This window comes from Dermacentor variabilis, chromosome 9 (genome assembly GCF_050947875.1).
Source record: "Dermacentor variabilis isolate Ectoservices chromosome 9, ASM5094787v1, whole genome shotgun sequence".
NCBI lineage: Eukaryota > Metazoa > Arthropoda > Arachnida > Ixodida > Ixodidae > Dermacentor > Dermacentor variabilis.
This window is the reverse complement of record NC_134576.1, coordinates 116,245,211-116,258,247: the sequence shown is the minus strand read 5'-3', so window position 1 is coordinate 116,258,247 and position 13,037 is coordinate 116,245,211. Positions and strand designations below refer to the sequence as shown.

The following is a 13,037-nucleotide window of genomic DNA, read 5'->3' as shown; positions in this document are numbered from 1 at the left end:
CAATTGCATAACCACAACCTTTATCTATACTGAGAAATTTTAGTGCACAACATCGTTTATCTAAACCCTAAACAGAAACGTAAAATTTGTTGTATCGTGAATTAGTAAACTTTCGTAATGCTTGCTGGTATATGAGAGTATGTGCGATTCTTTATAGCGACTGCTCGCAAAAGCGCTCTCAGTGACCTAAGCATGGAACTAATCAGATACCCAGTGGCTCTGACCTCAAAGACACTAACATTAAATTTATTCTGTGCTCCGTATTCTTCATAGCCGGCTTTCAGCAATAACGCAAGGTCTGCATATACAATACGCGACAGGATGCCTCGTTGCTACCAAGATAAATAGTTAGCCACAAACCGGCGAGCCATATTTGAGGTCATAACACCCCAGCAGCGCTCGTTGCAGAAACTTTCTGCGCAGGGTTAGCGCGCGCCGAATCACTGAGCTCCCATATGGCAAGTGTGACTCACGCGGATGATAGATGTGTTGTAAATACGCCACCTGGATTCCCAAGAGAGGTAATTGCCGGGCGCGCACTCAGACTCGTACACAATCCAGATCATTAGCCTTACCGGGGAGTCGCTTATGCTGGAAGCTAAGCTCCCCGTTTGGACACGGCTTGAAACATTTGGCAGAGATAGATTCATTCAAACTACTGGCAGTATGCACATATGGCCGAGAGATTTAAATTGAATACATTTTTTTTAAAGGAAGCCGTGTTGCCCCTTCGGGCAAAACGTTAAGGACGGCAAACAAAAAGCTTGTAGCTAGGAAACGCAGACATTAGAAGAGAACTTGACATCTCTGAATTCACAAGGCAGCCCGCCAGTAATAAATTCAAAACTTCTGCTATAGCAAATGCAGTTACATGTAGAGCTCCAGCAGATGTTGTCAATAGCTGTGCTGTGCTACGTTATGCCGAAACAAAAAGTGTCGCACGCAGTAGTTGGACCAGCAATCCCGCGGTCACCTTGTCAGTGATATTTATCCCCATTTGTGAAAAGCGCGTGACCGCGGCTTCAACAGGAGGCTAATATCAATCTCTGTGCTTTTGATTTGGCGACCGCGTTTCGAAGGTAGCAATTCAATTGAAACAACTCTTTGGTCTTTTCAAAACTTGTTTTACGGCCAGCTTAAAGTGTGGAGTCTTTCGGTCATAGAGTTTCCTGCAATTACTAGAGGAAACTCTGGCGCTACGATTGTTCAGCCACCATGGGAATGATGGGTAGTGCGTGGATTTGTCTTGTCTTTCTGCTTGGGCTTCAGACGTTTTTGTGGCTTCTTTTTTTTTAGAGCGCAGGTCTTAGGTGCCCGTTCCTGTAGCGAGCGTCGTCGTTGGCCTCGTTGTCGGCGTAACCGAGCGAACGAGCACAACAGAGAAGGATAAAAGAGCGAACTCGGAGGGGGAGATGAAAGACGCGAACCGCGAAAGACGGAGACCAATGAGAGCGGCCCCTTCCGTGATGTGCTTGCCGGAAATTGGTGTCCTGCGGCCCCGTCCGACAGCTCTATGCATATTCGTATTTGATATCAGCCAGATCGCTCGTTTCGACCTATCGTTTGCTCGCGTCAGCTCTCGCTTGGGCTTGTTTGCTTTGCTTGGTTCGGTGTCGTTAGCCCTTGTTTCGGCTGTCCTGATTTCAGTTTGTTTTTTTACAGTGATGAGTCTAAACCGAGACGTCCTCATGGAAAGCTTTTTTGAGACAGTGCGCAATATCTGATTCTCTACTAGGACGCCGAGTTGACACCCAGTGCCTCATTCTCCTTGACTTTGGAACGCGACGACGCCGCAACAGAAGAGCGCACAGCAACGTCATTATGATCAGCGGCAACGACGTCGTCATCTTCACAAGACATGGCTCGCGCTAAGAACGAAGGACGAAGAACGTAAACACAGCGGTGACCTGTCAGCAGACGAAGGAAAAAGCACGCGTACATCTCGCACCTACAGAGAGAAGGCGAGGTTTTCATGCTGTCCCGTGACTGCCGCAGCGTCTCGCCGCCAGTTGGTGTGGCCGCTATGCCGCAGCTGCGCTTTACCGCCGGCGGCGCGCCGAGCAAATAACGACAGAGTAGCGCGCGTCATCTGTTCAGCTTTGACGCCATCGATAAGGCATGCGGCGAGCACGTCAAAACAAAGCGCTGCATGAGTGGAGGTCTGTTTGCGGCGGCTGCTCTGAATCGCGCCCACGCGTCACCAGCGCGCAGCCTGTCGCGATCTCCTGATTCCCGAGGCATTCGCGCGATAGTTCGATCGTTTGCGACGTGCCGTACGAGACAGATGTATCGGGAAATGAAAAGATGTATAGAGTAGCGCTCAAATTTCGCATTAGGGAGTATCGAAATTATCGGTGTATATTTTTTACGCTTTACCTGAGCACGAGTTCGCCCAATTTCCAAAGCAATTTACACTTTATACCAATTTATAGATTCTGCAAGTACGCATAATCGCTGACAATTGCAGTAGTTTCGCTTACCAGCCATAGCACAATTTGTAGTGCAACGTACACGTTATGCGGAGGTTGTGGGTTCGGCTTCCATCGAAGGCTAGTAATCTTTTTGTCCACTTTCATTTCCCTTTTCCTGATTGTATTCGTCCTTTCAATTACAGCTACAGGTATTTGCCCCTCTGCTTTCCTTGGCATCATTTCCAGTTTGCTTTCATGGTCGTGTTGAACAATAAATCGAGCCACTCTGCGTCCCTTCTCCTCGTTCATACATAGTGAGGGTCTCGAATCTGGCTGCCTTTATAGATAGCGTACGAGGGTTTATTACCACTGTGCCCGCATGGTTAAGTTCAGGTGTTACGTATTCCATCAGGCAAAAGAAAGAAAAAAAAGATGTTCCACATCCACCCACCATGACCCGAGTGGCACTGGTTAACACACTCAGTGTTTGATCTTGTACACATAAATACCTAAGATAGGGGACGGTCTGATGACCATCGCTGTAGCACAATTGGTAGTGCGACCCATGCGTAATGCGGAGGTTGCGGGTTCGTCTGCCACCGGCGACAAATTACCGTTCATTTCCTTTTAGAGCGCAGCTCTTAGGCACACGTTCCTGCGGCGAGCGTCGTCGTCGGCGTCCCTCGTAACCGAGCGAACGAGCACAAAATGAAAGAGCGAACACGGAGCGCAGTGGAAGGTGAAAGACAGCGATAGCGAAGAAAGCAAGAGGAGGAAAGCGGAGGAGGAGGGTATGACGGAAGTGTGAGAAGCGTAGTGCCGCGCAAGGCGGGCTCACGGCGAGTTGGCGTCAGAGTAGCGCGCGTCGTCTATTCACCGATGAAGCCAATGATGCCACATGTGGAAACAAAGCGCTGCATGAGCGGAGGTCTGTCTGCGGCGGCTGTTGTGCATTGCGCCCACGCGTTACCCATGCGATGCCTCTCGCGATCTCCCAATTAGCGAGGCACTCACGCTACATTTCGCTCCGTCCACAACGTGCCGCACCAGACACATTGTCCGCTCCAGCCTATATATTGCGAAGTGAAAACACGCATAGAGCTGGGCACATATTTCACACTAGGGACTATCGTAATCTTCGGTGAATTTTTTACTCCTTATTATCTACCTATCCATGTCAAGCACGGCTAGTTACCCTTACGCTTTCCTTGTCTTCATTGCGTGTTGGCTTTCATGTTCTTGCTTAACATCATATCGCATCGTGGAGAGTACAATCGTACAAAACCGATGAAACATTCTTTAATGTAGAACATACTTAGCGGGCTTTCTCACGTAACAAACTGTTTTGAAACCTAACTGCGGGGACAACAAGCGCAAAAGGACGCGCACACAGACGTGAGGACAGACAGAGCTGTCGGTCCCTATTTTTGTATTTATGCCTGTTTTTACCTGTTGTCCTCATAGTTATGCATAATATTTCCTTGCTAAACGGCAGAACAAATCCAACAACTTTCCTCTGAGCTTATACAGCGTAAAATGAGGTTTCCTTAGAGCGCACGTTGAATGTCAATCCGAGTGTTTGTAAGGATTTGCAAGGACAGCTGCTCTGTCTGCCTCAACCTTAATCGCCTTGCTGCCCCATGTCCTTTTTCTCACACACTCACCCACCCAAACAGACCATGCACCTCCCAGCACCTTTCTTCGAATGCCTCAGTACTTGATTCGCTTTCCTACTCTTATTGAAACCGCGTGATTTGTTCCTTTCCTGAGGCGTTCTCATCATGAACTCGAGCACAGGCACAACAGCTTTCTCTGATGCGCTCCTTCTAACACCGCAACAAAACAAAAGAGCAAGACCTTCCTTGCCGGAATCCATCGCTATGTTCCCCAGCAAACGGCGTTCTTCTTCGGAATCGCGCTCCGACTGAGATAACGAGACAGCGAGCGGGCTTCCGCCGGCGGAGCACCGGCTGGTTGATTGCGCAAAGGCATGGCATGCCATTTGAATACTGCAGTGGCGTACGCTTTTGCCCGAGTCGAAAGGGCTTGCGTTTTCCTGCTTTCGACAGGAAGAGAAGTACAGACAATTTCGCTCGCGCGATAACAGCATCGAGAGTGCGACCCCAAAGAAACTTCCGGTCACGGGCTTTATCAGATTACTGCGCCGGAACACAGAGTGCGTTCTTAAGTTGTTTCACTGTGCAGAAAGTCTATTTTTACGCTGTTAGGCAAAATACATGCGCATTGCGCTTCAAGACTAGTGAATAAAAATTTTCGTATAACTTACGGCAACCCTGCCTCGCGAAAGTGTCGTTATGGACAGAGGAAAAGTGTCGAAAATCTGCGGGCTTGGATTTTAACGACTCCGGCTACTCTGTATCACAGCCAATGCCTTTCTCACTCACTAAATTTATCGGGCTACGTCAATGAGCAAAACCGGAAGTCGTTCAGGGCCTATGTTTGTTAACAGTGAAAGGTTCGATAGATATTCCCTAATAATTAATGCGAAAGCACAAAGTGGCTCACGAAGCGGTAAAACCGGTGGCGTGGCTGGAGATGATGCAAAAAAGTCACGCGGTCAGGGAGACGCCCTCGTGTCCCTGTTCGCGCGTTCGTCGTCGTCTTCTTTCACAGCTGGCTCCGATGCCGCTCATCATGCCAGCGTTCCCGTGCTGCCCCTTTCATTGCGAAGGCGCTGACGGCACTGGCCCACTGCCGGTACCGTCAGCGGCCAGTGGGTGCGGTGATTTCGGTGAGTTCTGTCGTGCGCTCCGATGGAAGAACCTTCGACTTCGACTTCTCAGTCAGTAGCTGCGCGCGGCTCGTTTAGACTTCCACACAAGTACGCGAACGGGGGCGCGTGATGCGATAAATCATACAAGGCAACGTGAAAACAATAGCCTTACGTTGCGTAAAGCGAGTCGTCATCGCGGAGGCGTGACCTCGACTTTTTAAAGCCTATGATCGCTATGGTCTGCTTGTGATTAACACAGTTGTACAACGAAGAATGTCGCCGAGGCCAAACAAGGGCACACGTTTTCGTCAGTGCAGCGACTGGTTTCCTTAGGAACGCGTTTATGTCTCTCTCGACCCTCAACTGGGGAGCAGGAGGAGCCATGCCGGTTCGCCGAATAAGGTAAGGAAAGTGATGGTCTAAGAACACTGGGGGGGGGGGGGGGGGCGAGGCCGGAAAGCAAGAAAAAGAGAAGAAACATATATGAAGTAAGGAATGAAGGAATTACACCTACAATGAAAACAACGTGTAGCACAAATAAACGCTTACAACTTATAACTTTCAACCTTTACACAAAGAGGAATACGGTGACTGTATTCAACATAATCAAATAAAAGGCATGCGCTGCCTACGAAGTTCTTCATCGCAGTTTACTACATAATAAGGTTGCGTTAGCTTTTATTAATTTATAAATGAACTTTTAGGTGCAACACCTGGAGAGCTAGGCGGCATGTGTATAATAACAGCTAAGAATCTATATGCTATACGATAAATTAATGAAAATGGAATAAATGGATAAATTAATGGAACCCACAACCTTCGCGAAATGCGAAGGTTGTGGGTTTGGTTCCCACCTGCGGCAAGTTGTTTCTTCATCCACTTTAATTTCCATTAATTTATCGTTTCATTACTTCATTTATTAAGCAAAGTAATTTCCCCTATGTTGTCCTTGGTGTCAGTGTTTGTTGGCTTCTGATGATATGACTAATAAAAATCGGGCCCCTTGGTTAACCCCCTTTCTTCTCGTTGATTACATAACGAGGGTCCCGAATCCGGCAACATTGATGCCTTTAGGTAGCATATGTGGGTTTATCGACCAGTTTCCTTCACCCAAGAAGATCACGTTCTCGTGACGCCTGCGGCAAAAAGGACGTTCCACGTCCGCCGCCAAGGTCTGTGAGAGGCGGCGCTGGCTAACACTCCCAGGGTTCTACTAGGACACATAAATACACAAGAGAGTGGAATGGAAAACAGCGCCGCGGTAGCTCAATTGGTAGAGCATCGCACGCGAAATGCGAAGGTTGTGGGTTCGGTTCCCACCTGCGGCAAGTTGTTTTTTTCATCCCCTTTAATTTCCATTAATTTATCGTTGCATTACTTCATTTATTAAGCACAAGTAATTTCCCCTATGTTGTCCTTGGTGTCAGTGTTTGTTGGCTTCTTATGATATGACTAATAAAAATCGGGCCCCTCGGTTAACCCCCTTTCTTCTCGTTGATGCTCTGCGTATGTCTCTTTACGTTCGTCCCTTGCTTTTTACGCGCTGGTATTTGGCGATAATGAACAACTAGATAGCCTGAGTTTCAGCTATAATGAAGATCTACAAGTAAGCCAGAAAAAATCAGTCATGCTCTAAAGCGGCGCGGCTAGGATATTATTGCTGCGCTTGTTAGAAGAAAGAAGAGAGAAGAAATTTTAACTGGCCACACTGGAACCGCCCTGCCAGCACACGGCTGTCATTTCAACATCTAACAGTGTGGAGGTGAGGTAATGGCTAAAAAATTGACTGCTCTGTATAAAAAAATTGGTGGATGCTTAAGCTTCGCCTTTAAGAATGGAACGCCCGGTAGCATTCAAATATCTGTGACTGATTCTCACGCTTACCTGCAACTGCAGCTTAACTATAATGTTTACTGGGAACTGCTGGTGGCGAACGCTATACACAAAGGCGAGCTTTCTGGTAGAAACGCGGCCTCTTGCGTGGGCCGATGTCCTCTTATTGTTTCGCACTTCCAATATTTCAGTCTGTGAAGATCTAAAATAAAAAAAAAAATATGCGCTGTCGGGTTTTTTTTTCACATTTGTTCGCGGGCTGTCATTCTCGAAGTTCCGAAGAATAGCTCTGTAAAGAAATAAAGACAAGGTGTGCGTAACTTTGGTGATAGAAGAGCGGTTGAGTATGCGTGCTGTGGAATAATTTTTAACGAAAGGACGGTGGACGCTAGACGCGAGGCGCCGGATTTTCTGCTACGTGGGGCTCTTAACGCTTTAAACTTGAGAGACGGTAAGAACGGCAAAGAAAACAAAGGCCATTTACAATATTGATAGTATGGAATACCAGTGTGACCGATATGAGGACCCCTGCGAAATCTCCATATGTATTTTTTTTATTTAGGCAACCAAGCAAGGACGCAAGCGAATGAGGCCCACACCAAGGGACAACTGTTTGAAAGCCTTGACGACGTTGAATTTAGCCAGCCCTCTCTCTCTAAAGAAAAGTGCGTTAAAGCCAGCTTATCTATAGTTATATTTTCACTGAACATGTGCTCGGGCGATTTCGTAGCGTAAAAGAAAAGTAGTGCTAGGTGGCTAAAATGACTCACCTGGTTACGATTCTAGAGTGGACAGGCAGGAGACAAAGGGTCGCTCTATTTCTTCGGCATATTTTTTTTATGTCTTTACGTTGTGCGCTAATAGTTCTCGATGCTGTTGCATTTTGTGCGAGCTATGAGCTTGAGCTTCTCGCATATCACGTTTCATGTTTACCCAGTCTAATCGTGCGTGCTATGGGTTGACGGACTTGAAAAATGTCCCTGTATTTCTGCTCTTCCGTTTCTTGCAATGCACTGGAAACCCGATCACAAAGGAATAATGAATTGAACGTTAGCTTCGCAACGCTACGACAAAGTCACATTATTTTCGTTAATTGGACCCTAAAGTATTCTTTTTCTCGCTAACACTAAAACACTGCAATATCTGCTTTGACATATACTCTTACAAACCTTACGTTGAAAGTGTATGTGCTGTGACACTATACACGTTTGTCAGAACGGGGAAAACACAATTTTCACTGCAATAAACGAGAAGAAAGGGGGGTTAACCGAGGGGCTCGATTTTTATTAGTCATATCATAAGAAGCCAACAAACACTGACACCAAGGAAAACATAGGGGAAATTACTTGTGCTTAATAAATGAAATGAAGAAACGATAAATTAATGGAAATGAAAGTGGATGAAAAAACAACTTCTTGCCGCAAGTGGGGAACGATCCCACAACCTTCACATTTCGTGTGCGATGCTCTACCAATTGAGCTACCGCGGCGCCGTTTCCCAATGCACTTTCTTGTGTATTTATGTTTGCTAGTAGAACCCTGGGAGTGTTAGCCAGCGCCACCACTAACAGACCTTGGCGGCGGACGTGGAACGTCTTTTCTGCCACAAGAGTCACGAGAACGCGATCTTTTTGGGTGAAGGCAACTGGTCAATAAACTCACACATGCTACCTGAAGGCCTCAATGTTGCCGGATTCGGTTAACCCCCTTCTTCTCGTTTATTATATAACGAGGGTCTCGAATATTGACACACATATTGACGCCAAGTGAGGCAAAGAGGAGTTTTTAAAAAAAATGCTCTATCACTCTAGGCTGATTTAAAGAGACAGACACATTCTTTAACGCCCGCTGGAGACGCGTGCCTGGCCACATAGTCCGTATGCCTGGTAATACGCTACATGAGATTGGTGATGGTGAACTGAGATTGGTGATGCCCGAAATGGACCTGCTTCATATAGGCAAGCAGCTAATTCAGTGGTTCTTTTGGGGCCCCATTACTGTAACCCCCCCCCCCCCCCCCCATAACATCAAACCATCAAAATTCTGACATCTACTTGCATGAAGTCAGAAAAATTGTTCCTTGTTCACAAAGCAAAGTACAATGCACATGCTTTTGAGCGTTAAACCTTTATCGAAATGCGGCCGCCGCTACCGGCACACGAAACAGCGACGTAGAGCTCCACAGAAGCACCACCGCGGCATTTTATTGTGACAGTTATACGGACACCTTAGGCAAATTTTAGTCGCCGTCCTCGCCAGTGTCGTAATGTTCCGTTTAAAGTCCAAGTGCGATAAGACTGCGCCCGACTGTGGCTAGATGCGAGTCGCCGTTCCGCGCGCTCGCTATTGGGAGTCACAGGATCAAGCGTATGCAAAGGGGGGGGGGCAGTTGAGCGTGCGTCTTCTGCTCTAACCCGGCCGTGGCTGCGCACAGGTGCCCACGCGACTGAGCGCATGCGCGGCCTGCGTGCTCGATCTCGGATGCAATCTGCCGTGGGGGCAATGCTCGGGTGAGCCAGGAGGGCAGGTCGCTTCATGTGCAGTCTCCCCGCGTAACCACCATTGGAAGTCGCGTAATTTCAAGTTTCCGAGATGGGGTGAAGCGAAAGGCGAATGCGAAACTTTCGCTCCGGAGCCCTTTGTCACGCCAGAGAGGTGACAGCGAGTGTTCGTGGCCGTCGAGTGAGATGCTTTCATATTTTCCCGTGCACGCGTGACACCATGCTTGCTAATTGGACCACTTAGTGAATTTTTGCTGCAGTTTACACGGCCGATAAGACTACTAACCTGACTTCATATAGTTGTCTAATGCATTACATATAGAAAAGTATCTTTTCGGGCAATATGCGACTTCTGTTTTACTATTCCTCGTTTTTTTTTTCGGCACTTGACCAGCGACAACTTTTTCATTACAATGCTTAACAAGTAGCACAAAACAAGGGGCGCTGAAATATTGCGGTCTTTTTATTCTCTGAAGCATGAAATATACTTGAAAGCGCTTTGTGCATCTGTAAAAAAAAGAATGATGAAGCTTTCGTTTTATCCTCAAACATTACTTCGATTGGGAAAAAGAAGGACAGGCGGAAAATTCTTCCCACCTATTCTCCCGAAGTAGCTAACATTGCTGCGAGTCTACAACATAAACCTGAACGTAAATTATTAGATTCCTGTACTCGTGCACACGTAGTGCTTCGCCGAAAACGAATTTAACATTGAAATACACAGCCAGAATAGCCTGAAGCCGCACGCATGGACAATAAATGAACGAAATGAACGACCATCTTGTGGGCATAATTAAGGAGTGTGCAATAGAATTCGGTGGTAACTCCGTTAGACAGGATACCAGTAAGCTATCGCAGGAGACGAAAGATCTGATCAAGAAACGCCAATGTATGAAAGCCTCTAACCCTACAGCTAGAATAGAACTGGCAGAACTTTCGAAGTTAATCAAGAAGCGTAAGACAGCTGACATAAGGAAGTATAATATGGACAGAATTGAACATGCTCTCAGGAACGGAGGAAGCCTAAAAGCAGTGAAGAATAAACTGGGAATTAGCAAGAATGAGATGTATGCGTTAAGAGACAAAGCCGGCAATATCATTACTAATATGGATGAGATAGTTCAAGTGGCTGAGGAGTTCTATAGAGATTTATACAGTACCAGTGGCACCCACGACAATAATGGAAGAGAGAATAGTCTAGAGGAATTCGAAGTCCCACAGGTAAAGCCGGAAGAAGTAAAGAAAACCTTGGGAGCTATGCAAAGGGGGAAGGCAGCTGGGGAGGATCAGGTAACAGCAGATTTGTTGAAGGATGGTGGGCAGATTGTTCTAGAGAAACTGGCAACCCGGCATACGCAATGCCTCATGACCTCGAGCGTACCGGAATCGTGGAAGAACGCTAGCATAATCCTAATCCATAAGAAAGGGTACGCCAAAGACTTGAAAAATTATAGACCGATCAGCTTACTGTCAGTTGCCTACAAACTATTTACTAAAATAATCGCAAATAGAATCAGGAACACCTTAGACTTCTGTCAATCAAAGGACCAGGCAGGATTCCGTAAAGGCTACTCAACAATAGACCGTATTCACACTATCAATCAGGTGATAGTGAAATTTGCGGAATATAACCAACCCTTATATATAGCTTTCATTGGTTAAGGGAAAGCGTTTGATTCTGTCGAAACCTCAGCAGTCATGGAGGCATTACGGAATCAGGGTGTAGACGAGCCGAATGTAAAAATACTGAAAGATATCTATAGCGGCTCCACAGCCACCGTAGTCCTCCATAAAGAGTGTCATTAATAAGTAGTTAATTTGATACACCTTCAACGCTTGTCCAGCTTTACGAGCAAGAAAAAGCGTCCAACTTGACGTCTCACGCAGTTTGTCTCACGAGCAATTTCCACCCTTCGTTGATGAAGATTTGAATTCACCAAGAAAAGGCCAGCAAGCAAACCCTCATCTCTGAGCCAGCGTTTCCACACACACGTCCATGTGTAGAAGCACTGTCACTATACCGAGGGTCTACTTGTTCACCAACTCATGACATTGGACTGCACTGCAGTCTGCACACGTATATAGCTCTTTTAATTTCCCTCAATGTGGAACTCCGCGTTAAGAACCCTCTTTATAGGCTAAGGTAAAGCAGGCAGCCTTCACATATGCTTGCGTCAACTCGTTTCTGCTAAGAAAAAAAAGAAAGAATGCGTAGAAACCTTGTACACATCGGATCATTCAAAGTTTTGAATGTTGGGAGGGGGCCGCTGTTTCCCGATGGCTCCTTTGTCTCTTCAGGCTTTTGTTAGTGAAAATCTACTTAAGTCTGCAGTTTGTCAAGACACGTAAACGATTATGAAAAAAAAGGAACAAGAAACGAGTGCACAGAGACGAGAGACGAGAAAATGCATAACACACGGCACAGAGCTTAACACCGATTTCAAATATTTCCTCCTCATTTTCCTTGTGTTACGACTCTTTTTTTTTTTTTGCCTCCCGGAGATGTAGCGACTTCCTAACCAGAGAGATAACGATGGTGGTGGTGCTACGAGTGGCTTTAGCCTTGCAGACGATGCCGGCAAAAGCTCCGTCAGTAGCACCCCTTTCTGGATATGCAGCGTCGGGCTCTCTGCAGGAAGCGTAATAGGAAGACGTAGTACCTGTCTTCGGGTAATCTGGTAACCCACTGGAAACACCAGACGCTGTGCGCAATCGTGTGGGAAACCTCTTTCCCATTATTTAATGAAGATAATGAGAAAAGATAAAACACAAGGAAAGGCGGGAACTTCTACCAGACGCTTTCCCCCCACCGACTGCAGTATGCTCCACACTACAGCAGATGATATAACAGAAAGTGAACTGGAGGAGAAAATGACAGAAAGAACTGTCTAGGCTATCGTCGAGGGCGCCGCCACGCACAGTCTGTCAAATCGCCACGTACTCACGAACAGTGTCAGTATGGCACACAAAGACATGCAAAGTCACGCTGTGAACGGTGTCACCCAGTCGCAGCCGGTCGCAGAAAACGGCTTTGTCCAAACAATGCAGAGCCCGTAAGATAAACGTACTTAAAACTACTTAGAACTACTCAATTTGGACAAAAAAAAAAAAACAGTCGTTTGGCTGCTCGCAACTTTCACGTATACAGGCCATGCGTCCTCAGCTGTTAGAGAGATTTAACTTGTCGGCCAAACGCATCGTCCTTGACGGATAACCTGGCTACGGGAGGCGTCGTCCGCGCTGTTCGCGCCATCTTGACGCGCACAATTTAACCAGAGAGGACCCCGAGCACACAGTGCTGTGACCAACCCACATTATACTTAGCTGCCGGAGTGAAGATTCGGCAGCGACACAGCCTTTACCGTGGCAGTTAATTTCTTTTTTTTTCCTTCGACAAGAAAACCAATGTAACTAAAACATTTCTAACATGGTTGCGGTTGCACGAGGCGTCACAAAATGTCGCTCACAGCGTTGCCGCTGCTGCCCACGTCTCCGGCATCATAGTACCGTGTTGCTCTCTAATGTCAATTAAGCTCGCTAATGTCGACTAGCGTCCGCA

At 46.8% G+C, this 13,037-nt stretch overlaps 1 protein-coding gene and 1 non-coding gene across 2 annotated transcripts in view; one reads left to right on the top strand and one right to left on the bottom strand.

The window, feature by feature from the left end:
* The first annotated feature begins 6,400 nt into the window (after positions 1-6,400).
* TRNAS-CGA (transfer RNA serine (anticodon CGA)) lies at positions 6,401-6,473 on the top strand. Its single transcript has one exon. It is a non-coding gene; the product is annotated as a tRNA-Ser (tRNA).
* Positions 6,474-12,584: 6,111 nt separating this feature from the next.
* Positions 12,585-13,037, bottom strand: part of LOC142558154 (uncharacterized) — a 261,951-nt gene continuing 261,498 nt past the window's right edge. The window contains exon 9 of the mRNA XM_075670315.1: positions 12,585-13,037. This exon is cut by the window's right edge and continues 392 nt beyond it. The gene's annotated coding sequence lies outside the window, so the exon portion shown is untranslated.